At 47.2% G+C, this 16,364-nt stretch overlaps 1 protein-coding gene and 1 non-coding gene across 3 annotated transcripts in view; both read left to right on the top strand.

Moving 5' to 3' along the window:
• LOC137653567 (small glutamine-rich tetratricopeptide repeat-containing protein alpha-like) overlaps positions 1-16,364 on the top strand; it is a 179,015-nt gene that overhangs the window by 69,275 nt on the left and 93,376 nt on the right. The gene's annotated exons all lie outside the window — the stretch shown is intronic.
• Positions 9,722-9,840, top strand: LOC137653876 (5S ribosomal RNA). Its single transcript, XR_011046556.1, has one exon. It is a non-coding gene; the product is annotated as a 5S ribosomal RNA (ribosomal RNA).

Here is a 16,364-nt window from a genome sequence, read left to right as displayed (position 1 = left end):
AGTCACTTCCTCACCTTCGCACACAGCTTATGTAGGCCTCAGCAGTTTCACAGCATGCTAGCGAGGCGCAGGAACTCCTTATTTCTCGAGTACTTACACACTCGAATATGGAGTCCCCGGGCAAAGCCAAAGCCAGTATGGCAGGGACTTACCTCCTTTCCTAAGGGTTGAGTCACTTCATGTAAATAGCGTGGTTTGTATTTCTGTTACGGAACAAATGACAAATTCGTAGATAATTTGTATTTTTCTTGACTATACAAACCTTAGCTATTTACACATATTTGCCCGCCAGCTCTGTCCCCCGGGATAAGTCCTACCTCTAAGCAAAGTGAAGCACTCACTAGTGTGTCTAAGGGGGGGGGTGTAGCAAGCTACCCCTCCCTACCACCCGCTAACTAGGGGTGGGGTAGTAAACCCTCGTTGAAATTCTTATGGCTCGTCTTTCAGCTACGCCAAAGTAATTACCCCATGTAAATAGCTATAGTTAGGAAAAATACAAATTATCTACGAATTTGTCATTCTGTTAGTTTTTTCGCTGCCGCTCTCCTTCTCCCTTAGATGGCAGTCGGGGAAGGAAGTGTGCAGTCCTTAATTTGTGTCTGTTCTCTTGGTGGACTCCTTTCCCGTCCGTAGACTAGATGCTCCTCCTAAACGAGTTTTTTGTGACAATTTGTTTTATTTTTCCTCGGTTAGATATGCCGTTCTTCTTCATTCGGCTATGATAGCCAACGTAGAAGAGCAGTGCCTTTTGTTCCTGTTAAATCTGCTGTCACTGCGCCATCACTTTCCTGTTCTCCTGCGCAAGTGGCAGCTGCTGATCAACACGCTAACCTTGAGGAAACTAGTTCTGTCTATGTTTTCTATGGTAGCTCTCAATGCAGACCTTCAACTTGAACAAGGCTTGTTGATGGGAAGCAAAGAGTGCTGCCCGGAGGTCTGCCTTCCGGGGTTGGTCTACTTTCCCTTCTGAGGAAGAGTTTTCCTCCCTAGGTGTTGGGCTATTTCTCCCTTCCAAGGGAGAACTTCCCTTCATCATCCCTGTTGTCTCTCCTGCGGATGATCATCTCTCTCGGTCGCGAGAGAGACCACCCATAGAGACACCTCTTTGGATACCTTCCAGAGATCTTCCTGCTGAGCAGTTTTCCCTGGGGGGTGTTGTCAGCGTCAGACGTCGACCACTGGACCTTAATCAACGTAGTAGTTCGGAGGTCTTGTCTGCTGCCTTCCCAGTGGCTCCCGTGGCTGCATCTTCTTCATCTGCTGCTGCTGCCAAGGTGTGCGCTCCCCTTACTGACAAACATCCTGGGGGTGGGGGGGGGGCAGAGCAAAGTCAGAGGCATGTCTCTCCTGCGAGTGTTCCCCTTTCTAATGAAGGGGCGCTCATAGAGACTCCTCTTTGGAGGCCAGCTGATAGTTAGCTTGCTGATCGATGTCATGTTGGTGGCAGAAGACCTCACCGTGCTCATTGTCCTCTTCACCTCCAGGGTACTCCTACTCCGTCGGCGAAGAGACGCCTCCACAGTCTTCCTCTTCAGAGGAACTTGCCCAGCCTACCTCTTCTGGTTCCCAACGCTTTCTTCTTCGGCCTCAGTTTCTCCTCAACAAACTTCAGTTTGTTTGTCTCCTGCAAGGGATCAATCACGTTCTCCTCCAGAAAATGTGTCTCCTCACAAGGGTCACATTTCTCCACCGGAGCTTCTAGGAGCATTCTCCGTCTCGTCAGGCACCTGCTCGTCAGGTCCACTATCAACCTGCAGCTCGTAAATGGCCCACTCATGCGACAGCTCGTAAATTGCCTGTCCATCATTAACCGTCTTCCCAGCCGACTGCTCGTGAACCGCCCTCTCGTTCGACAACTCGTAAACTGCCGGCTACACGTGAACTGCTTGTAGCTTGTGAATCTCCTGCTCAGTCATCATCTTGGAAATCGCCAGTTCGTCAGCATCGGGACCTGCCTCTACATCGATCTCCTACCCAACAGTGTTCTCCCAAACATGAATCGCCTGCTCAGCATTTGCACGCCTCTCATAAACCATCGCCTTCTCGTCAATCGCTGACTCGCCGTACAACAAGCCAATTTTCGGCTGTTGACTGGAGCGTTTCTTCCACCATACGCAAGCCCCGTTCGCCTCAGCTACAAGCGCGTTGATCACTGTCAGAGCGTAAACGTCCAACGGTGTGTGAATCGTCGGCCCACCATCCAACTTCTCGTTCAGCGGTTCATGAATCGGCTACTCGTGAATTGTCGACCCACAACTCGTTCTCTTGTTCAGTGCTCTTCGACGCTCAAACGCCCTCCTGCTCGACAATCGTCATCGATTCACTAGCGTCAGGCTTCACGTCGGCGGTTGCCAACGCATTCACACCAGTCAGTGGCCATCACTTACTCAGCACACGACCGTAAAGGTGAGTGCCCATCCTCATCCAAGCAAGGATCGCCAACTGCAAATACAGAAGGCGGTGGTTGTTGCGTCCAAAAAGGGTAAGGTGGTCACCGACCGTTCACGGTCGCCCCATTCCACTTCCCGCAAACGCATAACAGTGCGACCACCGGGAAGGAGGAAGAGGGCAAGTTTCAGGGGTTCAGGATCCCGAAACTTCCAACACCTAGGAAGGAAACGTCGTCGTCAGTGCCTAAGTCCTCATCATTGGGAATGAAGACTCCTCGGAAGGACCCTTTGGCCACTACTCCTTCAGGGGAACTGTCTGATTGTGCATCCATGAGTAAGCAGCCGTGGTTCAGCACCTTGGTCAGGGCCATGACTCAGGCCTTCGTACCTATGTTCCCTTTGCGACGTGGAAGCCCCCTTGGTTTCTCTGGGGACTTCCTCCGTATCGACCGACTCAGGACAGGGGACAACGACTGCTTCTCTCCTGAAGAGGAAGAGAGTACCTGACAAACTGCCATCATTCAGGGTCAAGCTGACTCTAGTCAGAGCTCCAAGGTTAGAGTTCTCCCATGTAGAACTATCGTCACCTCTGCCCTCTGACCCTCTTAATGAGAGAATGCCTTGATGAAGTCATTGAGCTTCAGCACGGCATTTCATTCCCGTGCTGAAACTTGATGACGGGCAAAAGGGCTCGCGAACTTGGGGAAATTACTCCCCAAGTTCGAATATAAATTTCTCTCCCTTTCCTCTATTCCTTCTGCTCAATATTTCTTCGACCTTCTCTTAATTTTATCAACTTTCTTTTGTCTTGCTGTCCTAACTCTTAGTATTATTTCTCTTAAGTTATATACAGTATATATATGTGAGTAGATGTATGCATATATATATATATATATATATATATATATATATATATATATATATATATATATACAGTGAACCCTCGCTACTTCGCGGTTCGACCATCGCGGATTCACCACTTCGCGGATTTTTTCCATAACCCATATATATACAGTAATATATATACATATATGTATGCATGTATTTATGTATATATGTAGGTATGTATATGTGTATACATATAAATATATATATATATATATATATATACACACACACACACACACACATATATATATATATATATATATATATATATATATATATATATATATATATATACATATATATATATATATATATATATATATATATATATATATATATATATATCTAAAGTAGGAAGATGTGATGTAGTTCTAAGGGAAAAGTATGGGAAATATGTCTGGGTAATAAGCAAAGCTCTACCTCCAGTTTGTTTCTACATTATGATCAGAGATAAATGTAAACAAAACATTGGTTGCCATTTTTTATCGTGCTTTTTAGCATGTTTAGGAAATGCATGATATAAAATCACCTTCAATATTTGTGCCTGTTTTAGTTTAGGGTACTGTAGTACATGCATTAAGTGTTCTGTACATTAAAGGGTAGTTTGTTAACAGTACTACGTACAAGGGAAGGTTTTAAAAGTCTGAATATACATGTTGAATAAATAGGTAAATATGGTGTCACTACTTCGCGGATTTTCACCTATCGCGGCCGCGACTGGAACCTATCTACCGCGATAAACGAGGGTTCACTATATATACATATATATATATATATATATTATTTGTTCATTTATTTATTTATCTATTTGTTTTTATTTTATTTGAATGGCGTGGATATTTCCACATTCGTTATTACTGCCTGCTTAGATGAATGGGAGAAGGGATCACAGTTGGGAGGTATTTGCATTCAAAGCTATATATGAGAGTATTGGATGATCTCAGCCATCCCAAAGATGGTTTGGACCTTTTTGGCGGAACTACTCTCAAGGGTTGGGTCATCGGAATCCAGGGGAATCCAATCCTTGAGGTGGGACTCTTGGCTTTTGGCCAGAAGCCCATCATTACAGATATGGGGAGGATGATTCCATATATCCTTAGTCTTAGTCCTAACAGGCGGGTTTAGCTTACACCTGTGCCTCTATATCTGTTTTGATGCTATCCTTCGGGTAGGGTATGGAGTGGACCATCTGGGAAGTATACTCTCATTGTGCCGATAGTGGAGAATGCAAATTTCCTTTCCAATGTATGATACTTTCTTAAAATTCTCAAGCAGGTAAACCAACAAAAAACAAAGAACATCCCACCCTTTACTATGGACCCTTCAAATACTGACTCCCCATCCCCTGGATTTGCTGACTCCCCCCCGGCACTGTTGACGACCTCTGCTAATGTGATAAGGGAAAGTTCTGTTGATCACCTCGGAACGGGAAAGGACCATTCTACTGATATTTCAAAATCGAGTAATTTGGGTAACACGAGGAAACTTATCCTTCATGTTACACAAATTTCAATAGACAAATTATGATGATCTATGTAAAGCATTTGAATGCTATGGATGCATAAAAGAAATAAGGATGAAACTTGAAGCTGAGACATGGGATTCATGGATATCTTATAGTAGTTATGACAAAGCATTTAGTGCAATAAGTAAATTGAATGATATTAAAATTAATAACTTGAATGTCGCGGCTGCTCTCTGCGATAAGGTACCAAAAGATTTGGACGTGTATAGGCCTGCCGATTGGTTGCAAAAAGACACAGATTTAGTTATGCCCTCCCAGAGAAATCCAAAACCACCGATGTGGCTTATAGCTGAATCAAAGGGGATTACAGGGAATTATTTTAAAATATGCAAATTGATTCAGAAAAAAAGTAGGCGATATATCTCGTTTTGGAAAAAATAGTTTGTTCCGTAACCGAAATACAAACCACGCTATTTACATTGGGTTTACCTTTCGGCGTAGCTGAAATGGCAAGCCATTAGAATTTAACGAGGGTGTATTACCCCCCCGCGCTAGTTAGCAGGGGGGTAGGGGAGTGGTAGCTAGCTACCCCTCCCCCCCTCACACACCGGTGAACTGCTTCACTTCACTTTTGGCTGGGACAATGGACAGACGTCTCTGTCTTTGTCCTCGCTTGGCAGCCATTGTTTGTTTTGTCTTTACTTAATCACTTACTTTTCTTTTACTCAATATATATGTAAACATTTTTTCGTGTTTATGTATATATTTGAGTATAGAAATCAGTAAGTTTCCTTTTCAGAGTTTGTGCTTGTGTGTGTAGTGTACGATATCTCCGTGGAGCCCTCGGCAGTTAGGCCACCATGGTGTAATTTCATGGGTTACGATCGAGTTTGACTACGGTCTTTCTCTCTCTCTCTTTGAGGTCGTTCACCCTTTTACTGCGTTACTTTTACTACGGCTGAGTAGCTTCCTTCCCGTGTGGGTGGGGTTGCTACGCCGTACGTTTTGTCTCAATAAGTTTATGAATCTAATTGTATTTGTTGTTTTTTCAGCTTTGTAGAACGATTCCTTTCGGGGTTTTCGTTCTTTCTTTAGTGTTCATTCATTTTTAAATTACATAATTACATAGTTACATAATTATAATTGTTATAATTCTGTGTTGGTTACAGCTCTCCTTCCGTGAGTGTAAGTGGTTGTGAGGGCACGTGCCTGTTGTGTAATTCTTGTGTTCCTTTCCCTCGGGGTTCCTCTTCTGACCCTTCCCGGGGGAATGAATGTTAACTAATGATTTTTTTTTTTTTTTCACAGTTACCGATCTAGTTCGTTTCTGTAATGTGACAACGGAGTGAGCTGTCTTGTTGAGGCCTGGGGATTCGGCTGTTGCTGCTTCCCCTATAGATCTTCGTCAGGGGCGTGTCTCCTTCTCCTGGAAGTACTCCCGTGACGATTGACAGCTCCCCAGTTCTTTTTAGAACACTCAGGAGGCTCGCCTCCTTAGGTGGGTAACTTTCCTTCCGAGGGAAGTTTTCCTGTCCAGGCTTGAGTTTTTCCCCTTTGGGGGGTTCTTCTCTTGCCTTTTTTTTGTGCGACTATGCTCTTGGTGCTGAGCGGTCGCACCTGCAGTTACGCTCAAGGGGCTGGGCAACTGCAGGAGCCCCTCTTCGGAGGATTGCTCTTTTTAGGTCACTGGCTGACCCGTCTCTTCTACGAAGTGTTTCTCTTTCGTTCGCGAGAGAGTACACTCATAGAGACTCCTCTTCGGAGGACTCTTCTGCTGTTTTTGCTGTTGGCCGCCTTCGCCGTAAGGCTCACCGTCCACTACGTCGTAAGGGCCTCCCTTCTCCCTGTATGGGTGCTAAGAGGCGCCTTTTTGAATCTCCGTATGCAGCCTGCAGCTCCTTCCTCTTTAGATCTCTCCGGGGATCGATCTCCAACGCCTTCTTGACCTTCCGCCCCTAGTGCAGATGGACAGCAGTCTGACCTCGTCTTCCGACGGACAACGGTCCCTTCGGGGCAAAGGGTTGCCTCCCACGGGGGTGCTTCCCTTGTGTGTCAGGGTTCCCCTGCGTGCCCTTCTGCAGTGTTCTCTCCTGCTCAGTGTTAGCGCACAGGCGCTCTCCTGCTCATCAGCGTTTTCCTGATCGCTAGCGCTCTCCTGTTCGCCAGCGCTCTCCTGATGATCGTCGCTGCTGTTCCTGTTGGTTCCTGATACGCGCCCACGTTCGCCCTCGCAATCTAGAACTTCGGTTCAGGTCTTGGAGAAGGACTCTTCTTCTACGCACAGGATTCCAAGCGTTGCCTTCTGCTCGCCAGCGACCACAGACGCGTCAACGTTCGCTTGCTCGTCAGCGATCTCCTGCGCGTCAACGATCGCCATCGATCTTCCACGCGTGTCAGGTCCCCTGGACACCATCGGTAGTGATCTAGCGCTCGCCTGCTGTGGACGATCTCCGGTAGCTGAGTCTTGCCATAGATCTTCCTCCTGCTCGCCAGCGCTCACCTTTTCTTCAGTCCTTCTGTGCGCCAGCTTTCTTCAATCGCCAGCGCACATCTGCGCGCCCTTTCCGGCCACGCACCAATGGGCGCCAACGATTTTTCCTGACCGTCCAGGATCGCCTGATTGACAGCTCGCTTCAGCACTCACCTTCCTGATGCACCTGCCCGCCTTCTGTTTAGTGCGATGCGCGCTAACCATCCCTAGTCTCTTACGCGTTAGCGATCGCCTACGCGCCCACGTGATTCTTCGCCTGCGCGCTAGCGTTTTGTTAACGTACCACCGCTCGCCAACGCGCCATCGCTTGCCGACGCATCATCGCTTGCCAACACGCCTTCACTCGCCTACGGGCCATCGCTCGCCAAAACGCGCCATCGCTCGTCAACGCGCCATCGCCCGCCTACGCGCCATCGGTCTCCCGACCGCCTGCGCTCACCCGCGCTCCCACGTGCCTGCGCGACCACACGCCCTCGTGCTCGCGCGCATGTGCGCTCCAATGTTCACCCGCGCGCGAACCAACGGTATTCCATCGCACGGACCAACGGTGTTCCATCGCGCGAACCAACGGTGATCCGTCGCGCGAACCGACGGTGTTCCATCGCGCGAACCGACGGTGTTCCATCGCGCGAACCGACGGTGTTCCATCGCGCGAACCGACGGTGTTCCCATCGCGCGAGCCTACGGTGTTCCATCGCGCTAACGTCGGCTCTATTCCTGCAGTATCCATTGCTCGCCTACGGGTCATCACTCGCCTGTGAACTTTCGGATTCCGACCACCAGCTCTCGCCCTTCCTACCACGCTCGCCCTCCTTCTGCGGTCCCTCGCGCACTTTCGTCTGCGCTCCTGCGTACCCGCGCATGGGCGCTTCCACGTTCGGCCACGCGCAAACCATTGATTTACCATCGTGCGAGCACCAGGGCAATTGCGACTGCGATTCCCGTCGGGGTTTCGCAACATGGCCAGCCTGGCGAGTCTTCTGGAGCGTATTTCCAGAACACGGTCTTCAACCCGTAAACGCAGAGCATGGCACATGCAAGAGCAGGAAGAATCTTCAGGGAGGTCTGAGCAACATTCTTCTTTCCAGAACCTGGGATAGCCCTTCCTCATCATTCCCTGGAAGGGTCTTGCCAGGGAGCTTTCCGTTCGAGATTTCTCCATCGGGCAAGGGGTGACTGTTTAGCCCTTCCTCTTCTCCATCTCGTGGAAGGGGCTTCGAGGTCCTTTCCCTCCTCGGTTGCGACCCGAGGTTTTGTACAAGGAAGCTCCAGGATGATCATGGGTACTTTCCTCCTCTCGGGCTCAAGCGCCTTGGCGTTTCGTCGCCAAGTTTCGAACTTGCGGGCAAGCTCGATGTTGGACCATATAGACGCAGTGACCGAGGGCTTCCTCTCGGGTGTCTCATCCGTGGATGTTGACAAGCTCAGACACTCTTCCATCCTTGGGAAGAGCTTGTTTGTGCCCAAGGACAGAGACATGGACAGCGGTTGTGCAGAGGAAGTCAACTTCCGTTTTCACTCCTCCAAGACGCTTTCTTCCAGACCCTGCAGGCCTCCAGCGCCTTTTCTTTCAGCCTCGTCGGCCTAAGTTATCGGACTGGCTACGGCAGCTAAGACAAGGTGTCCAATAGCAGTCCCCTCCTGTCAGGGACAGGTAGCACGGGAGGCTCTCCCGGGGGGGCATAATCCTAGAGGGAGCGGCAGAGTTCACAAACTCTAGGATTAGCAACCCCCCTTGCAGGTCTCACGCTGGGAGGATCCCTAAGGTTACTCATCCGGATAACAGCTTCCCGATGCCGATTCCTGCACGATCTCAGTGATCAGCCAAGGATATCGCGCCTCGCGCTTACCATCTCTCCGTCTCTGTCAGCGAATTCAGTGTCACTGAACCTCTATGCCATGGGGTCGGCAAGAGTTTTGCCCGTTTGGGCAGAATGATCCATGCCTAAGGAGAAGATCCTCCATAGGGTCGTCGACGGCTTCACCCCCTGTCTTCTTCAGTCGATCCTTTCTCGTAGGAAAGCATCTGAGACGGGAATTCCGTCGTCGACCTCTCAGCTCTGATCAAGTTTGTCGAACAAACTTCGTCCAGCGTGGAACAGCAGAATTGATCAGACTGGTAACGAGGCGGCAGGACTCCTTAGGCCCTGGATCGGAAGGAAGGGTACTTCCAGTTTCCATTCCATCCATCTTCCAGGAAGCTCTTGGAATTTAGCGTAGACTTAAGATGCGGTGTGGCGATCCCGCCGCGGCATCGCAGGTTTTTCCCCAGAGAACCCTCCCTGTTTTCCTCATGGCCGCTCAGGAGCAGGCTTTCGCCTCCTTCGCCTTTTGGAGGTCTGGTCAACTCCGGTAGGCTCGGGTTCGACCTTCTTCAACGCCGGGACAAGCTTCCGGGTCCGTACCATGAGTGAGGGATCATGGTAATTTGCTAGGAGCCTTCTCTACTTCTGCCTCAACATCTGGAGTATTTAGCCATGATATTGAGTCAACGGCCTTACCACGTTGGAAACACCGCTTCTCGTCCGTTCAGCGAAGTTAAGCAACGTTGGGTCTGGTCAGTACTTGGATGGGTTACCACCTGGGGACGCCTGATGCTGTTGCCTCCTTCTCCGAGCCTTCCCTTCAGTTGACTGTGGCAAGGCTGATGAGAGTCGCAGTACCTGTTCTCAGTCAAGCAGAGCTTCCAGCCCTACCTTGGAACGTTTCCTGGGTCTCTTTTCCTCATTGACCCGTCTAAAGTCCCGAACGGTCGCCTCCGGATAAGTTCCCTGTGGGGCGGCCCAAGTTCCGGTGGTATCAAAGCAACAATCAACCGGACTTTCTGGCCCCTATGGGACCAGCGGAACATTTAGACCTGCAATGGGTGTTGACCTATGGAATCTCTTGATGGGAGTGGATATTCTCGTCCTTTCCCCACATTTTGATGCTGTTCTCGGACTCGTCAAAGAAAAGGGGGGGGTCATGTTCCGGTTCAGGCCTATGGTCAGGACCTGAAGGATACCTCTCCATCATTCAGGCAGGCTTAGGGGCCGTAGTCTGGCCCCTCTACAGATCCTACAGTTCCTGCCGAGTCGCTCCGTGGGCGACGACTTCATGGTAATGGCGTATTCCAACCAGCAAGGGACGCATTTTCATACCTTCGCACCTTGCAGTAGAGATACTGAGATGATCCGAGGTCATCTCAATACCACTATAGGCTCGCTCACTCCGGGCAGAGGAATGTTTTCTCCGACTATCTAAGCAGAGCCTCGCAGATAGAGGGTACCTGGGGGTCTTTGGCCTTTAGTAACCATCAAGTCCTGGCCTGGGAGACCTGATCGCGACAGCCTGGAACTTCAAGCTTCCGCTGTTCTTCCCCCCAGTCTCAGACCCCAAGACTCTTTGGCAAGATGCTTTCCGGTGATGGTGGGACAACATCGACGCCTGCGTCTTTCCACCATTGTTGTCTGTTGAGAATGGGTCTCAACAAGACCAGGTTGTCTGTCAACCTTTCGATGGCCCTGAGAGCTCCACTGTGTCTATACGCGGAACGGTTTCCGGACCCTCTGCTTCCCCTGACGGAACTCCCGATAGAGCTTCTCCCACGGCACAGGCTACTCAAACAACCACACTACATCATCTTTTACGAGCCGTGGCATCGCTTCGGCTTCACGCCTGGAGACACTACGCCGCCTCCTCAGGAAGAGACAACCCGCTACAGTCGCAGAGCGGAGGTCGCGTCACCTGCGATAGTCATCCGCAGGGGTCTACCAGGCGAAGTGGAGAGTCTTCTGTGGTTGGTGTCGTGGGAGAGATACCTCTTCCCTTGAAGCCTCTTCTCCAGCAATAACGGACTTATTGCTTTTCGGCGGGAGGAAACTCCTTTCCGCTCTCGGCAGTGAAGCCTGTTGCTCAGCCTTTCCCTGGCCTTCAGGCTGAAAGGAATAGACTTTTAACTTCCCGCTGGACCTTTCTTCGCTCATGCGAAGCTGCGAACGTCCCTGCCCCCAGTCGGAGAGAGACCTCCTCCATGGAGCATGGTTCGGACTTTTTAGTCCCTTAAGAGATCTTCTCAAGAACCATTACGTCAGGCCTCTGATCGTATTACGTCTTGGGGGACGGTGCTCCTGCTCACTCTGGCCGAGGCCAGTGTGTAAGCAATCTTCTTGGTCTCGTACGACTCCGCCCTTTCTAAGGAATAGGGGAAGGCAACATTCAGGTTCGCTCCTGAGTTGTTTGCTAGACTCAGAATCTTGGGGTCCTGGCCCTTCGGTCCAACTCCTTCAAGATTTCGAGTCACCATTCCATATCAGATGACCCAAACCTTCTCCTTCTTGCCAGTAAAGGAATCGAGGGGTTATCTTTGGGAACAGCTGCAGTTTGTCGTCACGTGCAGCTGGGTTGGGAGCACAGGAAGGACACAGGGGAGAGTCACCAGTATACCTCCTCAGCTCGGACTCAAGGACATTCATCTCGACCTGAATCCAGACCCTCCCCCATCACGTCGCCCTACAGCACGATGTTGGATACATCGCAACGTCCCTCACCTTCGAGTAGTATTACTCTGTGACGCAGGTGCTACAAGCTGGAGTCTGGAAGCGTCTAATGACCTTCGCAGCCCGCTTCCTGTAGGACGTGACCCACAGGAGTATCGATACGTTTCTATCGCTCTGTGGTGGCTACACAACAGCTGGTCTAACCTCAGGCTCCTTTTTGGACAGGTAGCAGAAGGTTGAGGGCATTGTTATCAGGTTTTAGTCTGCATGAACGAAAGAAGTATGTCTGGCCCTTACTTCTCTCTTCATCGTCCCCTCTACTGGGGAAGCAGCATCCTGGTCTCTGCATAGCTGACCTCAAACCTCTGCAGGTAAACCATGCTTCCTTGTGTTCCGAGTATTGTGTCAATACTGTCGCGTCCCCTATACCCTGACGAGGTGGTATTGGGAACGTCCTAACCCAGAGTTCCTTCTGGCACTCCAGGTCAACTGCCTAGGACGGGTCACACTTCTTCCTTCACACACTAGCTTCTGTAGGCCACACGTGTCCTTGCGGAGCAAGGAACTCCTTTTTTCGAGTGCTACTCACTCGGATTCTGAGTCCCCGGGTAAAGCCAAAGCCAGTATGGCTGGGGACTTTCCACCTTTCCTAAGGGGTAAGTCACCCAATGTAAATAGCGTGGTTTGTATTTCGGTTACGGAACAATTGACAAATTCGGAGATAATTTGTATTTTTCCTAACCATACAAACCTTAGCTATTTACACATATTTGCCCGCCAGCCCTGTCCCCCAAGACAGGTCCTACCTCTAAGTGAAGTGAAGCAGTTCACCGGTGTGTGAGGGGGGGAGGGGTAGCTAGCTACCACTCCCCTACCCCCCTGCTAACTAGCGCGGGGGTAATACACCCTCGTTAAATTTTAATGGCTCGCCATTTCAGCTGCGCTAAAAGGTAAACCCAATGTAAATAGCTAAGGTTTGTATGGTTAGGAAAAATACAAATTATCTCTGAATTTGTCATTTCCTTATCCATGCCAAATCCAGTACACAGTTGGTGATATTGTCCAATATGAAAATAAGTAATGATGACATTAAGTTAGATGTCAAACCCCACCTAAATTTTATCTACGGAAGGGGCGTAGTTTTTAGCAGAGATCTATATGATTTTACAGTGGAGGAGATACTGGCCATGTGTCCACTAAATGTATGGAAAGTTCACAAAGTCCCAGGTACATCAATGATAATCCTTACATTCCAGGATGCTGATGTACCTTTTCATATTATTTTTGATAACGAAAGGATTAAAGTAAGACCCTTCAAGAAGAAGCCATTGCAATGCTTTAATTGTTTTAAATTTTGGCACCCGTCCAAAGTTTGCAAAAATGAGATGTGTGGTATTTGCTCCAAATCTTACCATGGAGAGTGTGCACTTGGAGCCAGGTGTTGAAATTGCAGCTCGAGTCACAAATCCACAGACAAGAGCTGCGAGCTTTATAAGTTGGAGGAAGCTGCCCTCAACAAATCAAACTTAGAACATATAAGTGTGACCCATGCCAAAAGACTATTAAATAAATCAAATACATATGCTAAGGCATTAAAATCAAACAAACCTAGTGCTGCCAATAGCTCAAAAAAAGTATACTATCTGACAAAACTTCAAGTAACGAGGTAACCATATTACCCCCTGAGGCTTTACCACGGTATATTAACACTAGGTCATTGCCCAATGCTGTACAGCCTTTAGCCGCCATTACAAAAAATAATACAAACCTCTCTCAGGCCATGTCCTTGCCTGATCTGATGGAGGTTCCACTTGAGACTAACATACCTGATGCACCTCTAGTGGGAAAGGTGCAAAAACCTCGAATCCCACCATCTATTAATCGTAAAAGAGAGAGACCTCCATCTCTCTCTCCACCCTCTCTTAGAAACGTTAAGGTTTTGACATCAAATAAATTTGATGTTTTGTCTCTTGAGGTTTCTAATGAACCAGAAGATAAACTGAATAAATCAGAAATTCAAGTTGAGGTCCACCATCCACCTCAACAAATAGATCAAAAGGATACAAAGAAAAACACAAACGTAAAACCCAACATAACAAGACCATCTCTGAAGAAACCTACAGGTAATAATGTTAGATTAAAAACTGCTAATGGAAAGACCTCATCATCTTATTAAAAACTGCTAATGGGAAGACCTCATCCAAGATGTCTTCCAGAAATAATCCATAGTTTTTTCCTCCATTTTGCAATGGAACTGTCAGGGTTTGAGGTCAAAATATGAAGAACTTAAGCTCCTAATTCATGAACATTCCCCCATAATTGTATGTCTACAGGAAAGTATGCTTGATTCTAACACTCCTAGTCCTCGAGAGTATGTTAGCTATAGAACACCATATAATCAACAAGCAGGGAGCCATGGCGGAAGTCTCATGTACATTCGTCGAGATGTTCCCCAAATACCTATGTCTATACGTACAACCCTGCAGGCAGTTGTTGTACAAATTGATATAGGGAGAAAATATACAATATGCTCTCTGTACTTACCTCCAAATGATAATATTTTATTTGATGATTTAGCTGAGGTCATTCAACAACTCCCTCAACCTTTTCTCTTACTGGGAGATATGAATGGTAGACATCCTTTATGGGGTGATGTTTTGGCCAACACAAGGGGCAATATTATCTCATGAATTGTGGAGAATGAGGATGTGGGACTCCTTAATACAGGAGAGCCCACGCACTTCCATGTTCAGACAGGTACTTTGTCATGCATTGACCTTTCAATTGCAAGCTCTAACTGCCTTCTTGATTTTGATTGGAGGACATTAGATGATTGGCATACTAGTAATCATGCACCAATCATTATAAACACCAACAAGGGTCCGCCTTTGCAAAGATCGCCACGTTGGAATCTAGACAAGGCAGACTGGGTTAAATTTTCTGAGCTAAGTGAAATCGAAGGGAGAGCAGAACAGTTTGAAAGTATTGATGATGCCATAGACCTACTGAATGGAACTCTTCATACAGCAGGAATCAATTCGATTCCAAAAACCACAGGACTATTCAAAAGACGACCAGTCCCGTGGTGGTCCTCAGAATTAACAGCCTTGCACAGAGCCACCAGAAAATCCCTGACTAGATTGCGTAGACGCCGTACTGATGAAAATTTGATATCATACAAAAAGTGTAGAGCACAGTTCCGTCGTGCCATGAAAGAAGCTAGATGCCAATTGTTTCCTCCATTAATAGTAGAACACCACCATCTTCTGTATGGAGGAAAATAAAATAAATTGCAGGCAAATTTACCCCGAACCCACCACCAGTGTTGAAAGTGAATGGTCAGTTTGTGACTGAAGGAAATGAAGTTAGCAATGCCCTGGCTGACCATTTTTCAAATGTATCGTGCAAGAGTGTAGCAGCTCCTGGTCACCAGTACAGGAGCATTGAAGAAAAGAAAATTTTAAATTTTGCAACAGGAAGAGAAGAATCGTATAATTCTCCTTTTACTGAAAGAGAACTTGATTCCGCACTCGCTACTTGCAACGATACAGCCCCTCGATCCGATGGAATTCCATATGCAATGGTTAAACATTTTAATACAACGTTATTTATTTTAAGTATTATTAATAGATTATGGCATGATCATAGTTACCCAAGTGTTTGGGAACTAGCCATTATTTTAGCCTTTTTAAAACCCGGTAAGGACAAGTTTTTAGCAGCAAGCTATCTACCTATTGCATTGACTCGTGTTTATGTAAAATCATGGAGAAGATGGTCAATGTAAGGTTGATGTGGTACCTTGAAAAGAAGGGTATTTTATCACCGATTCAATGTGGATTCAGAAAAATGCACTCAACAACTGATGTGTTATTAAGACTTGAGTCCTCTATTTGTGAAGCCTTTGCTTCCAAACAGCACCATGTGACAGTTTTTTTCGACCTTGAAAAGGCATATGATACCACATGGAGATACGGTATACTTAAAACAATTCATGAACTAGGATTAAAAGGAGAACTACCACTATTTATCCAGTCATTTTTTTTTGCATAGAGTTTTTCAAGTGAGAGTGGGGGAAACTCTATCAGAGAGTAAGTGTCAGGAAGGAGGAGTTCCTCAGGGGAGTGTACTGAGCGTAACCCTGTTTGCACTAGCAATTAATGGGATATCCTCTGTCATTCCCCGGGACATTCTCTCAACATTATTTGTGGATGATCTCTCAATATCATTTGCTGGCACTAGGATGGCAATGGTTGAGAGAAAAATCCAACTCTCTATTGATAAAATTATCCAGTGGGCTAACATGAATGTATTTAAGGTCTCGACAGGTAAAACTACCATTGTCCATTTTTGTCGTATCCGGGGAGTACATCCAGACCCGGATATATACTGTATTATATAATGCAATTGTATTATTGCTATGTGTAATTATGTGTAGTAATTTATTGAGGAGTTGTCATGGGTTTTTGGGTTGTAGAACGAATGATACAAATTACTGTGTATTCTTATGAGAGTATTCCCTCCAACCTATCCTCGTTTTAACATACGATCTAGGTCCCAGAACGAATTAAGATCGTATGTAAAGGTTCCACTTCATATATATATATATATATATATATATATATATATATATATATATATATATATATATATAT

This window comes from Palaemon carinicauda, chromosome 14, assembly GCF_036898095.1.
Source record: "Palaemon carinicauda isolate YSFRI2023 chromosome 14, ASM3689809v2, whole genome shotgun sequence".
NCBI lineage: Eukaryota > Metazoa > Arthropoda > Malacostraca > Decapoda > Palaemonidae > Palaemon > Palaemon carinicauda.
This window is presented reverse-complemented; position numbering and strand designations above follow the sequence as displayed.